This window comes from Phoenix dactylifera, chromosome 2, assembly GCF_009389715.1.
Source record: "Phoenix dactylifera cultivar Barhee BC4 chromosome 2, palm_55x_up_171113_PBpolish2nd_filt_p, whole genome shotgun sequence".
Lineage (NCBI taxonomy): Eukaryota > Viridiplantae > Streptophyta > Magnoliopsida > Arecales > Arecaceae > Phoenix > Phoenix dactylifera.
This window is the reverse complement of record NC_052393.1, coordinates 24,603,112-24,604,828: the sequence shown is the minus strand read 5'-3', so window position 1 is coordinate 24,604,828 and position 1,717 is coordinate 24,603,112.

Sequence of the window (1,717 nt, the reverse complement as noted above, 5' to 3'; positions counted from 1 at the left end):
TTGGAATGCATGGAGTCTAATTCTGACTTTATAGCTTCCAGCCATTTCTCGGAATCGATATCAGATATCGCCTCGTTGTAGGTTTTGGGATCCTGTATGTGATCCCTATCTCCCACTAGGAACATTTCCTCGGTATCCTCTTCTAGTATACCTAAGTATCTATCGGGAGGATGGGAGACCCTACTAGATCTACGAGGTGGTTGAGGGACATCGTGTACTGGCTCTTTATGAATGGGTTCTATAGGATCCATGACTCGTTGCTTTTCAGAGACTTTCTCTTCAAGCTCAATTTTCCTCCCACTGCCTCTATCAAGGATAAACTGATTTTCCAAGAAGATGGCATGACGGCTCACAAACACATTGTGATCCTCTGAGACGTAAAAATTGTATCCTAATGACTCTTTAGGATATCCTATAAAACGAGCACTTATGGTCCTAGCCTCTAGTTTGTCCGCCTGTAGTCGCTTGACGTGGGCCGGACATCCCCAAATCTTGAGATGACCAAGACTTGGTTTCTTACCATGCCATATCTCATACGGTGTGGTAGGAACGGATTTAGAGGGAACTCTATTCAACAAATAAATCGCTGTGAGTAAGGCATCTCCCCAAAGGAACATAGGTAAATCAGTGAAGCTCATCATGGACCTGACCATATCCAATAGGGTCCGATTCCTCCTCTCTGACACCCCGTTGAGCTGAGGTGTACCCGGAGGTGTCCATTGTGAGACTATGCCGTTTTCTTTGAGATAGTCCCGAAATTCTCCACTAAGGTATTCTCCTCCTCGATCTGATCGAAGAGCCTTAAGAGGTTTTCCAGTTTGTTTTTCTACTTCATTCTTGAACTCTTTGAACTTTTCAAAAGACTCAGACTTGTGTCTCATAAGATACACATACCCATACCGTGAATAATCATCGGTAAAGGTAATGAAGTAAGAATAACGTCCCCTGGCTAGCACATCGAATGGGCCACATACATCTGTATGTACTAGGGTAAGTATTTCAGTGGTCCTCTCCCCATGTCCTACAAAGGGCAGTCTAGCCATTTTTCCTTGAAGACAGGACTCGCAAACTGGATATGACTCGGAAGTCAATGAGCCTAAATGCCCATCTTTATCCATTTTGTTCATTCTGTCCTCTCCAATATGGCCAAGCCTGAGGTGCCACAAATATCTTTGGTTTATCTCATCTCTGGATCTTTTGGATCCTTTGGCACTCACTTCTTGCTCGGTAACATTCACAGATACATCCATATGTAAATGATAGAGACTGTCAATCATGAAACCACGTGCGATTATTTTATTTCTTAAATAAATAGAACAGCAGTCTTTGTCAAATGTAAAAACATGACCTTCCTGTGCTAGACATGAAACAGAAATCAAATTTCTGCTAGCAGTAGGTACATAATAGCAGTCTCTAAGTAATAAACTAAATCCAGACGATAGTCGCAGATGGTAGGTGCCCACAGCCACAGCAGCAACTTTTGCCCCGTTGCCAACCCGAAGGGTTACCGCACCTTCCGCCAGCCTTCTACTTTCCTTTAGACCCTGCATGGTAGTGCACAAATGAGCACTAGAACCAGAATCTATAACCCAACTAGAAGTAGAAGAAACCGTTAGATTAGTTTCAATTATGAGCAAGTCTATACCTTCTGAAGGTGTGTCACCTTTCTTGTTCTTCAGGCTCTCGAGGTATGAAGGACAGTTCCTTTTCCAGTGGC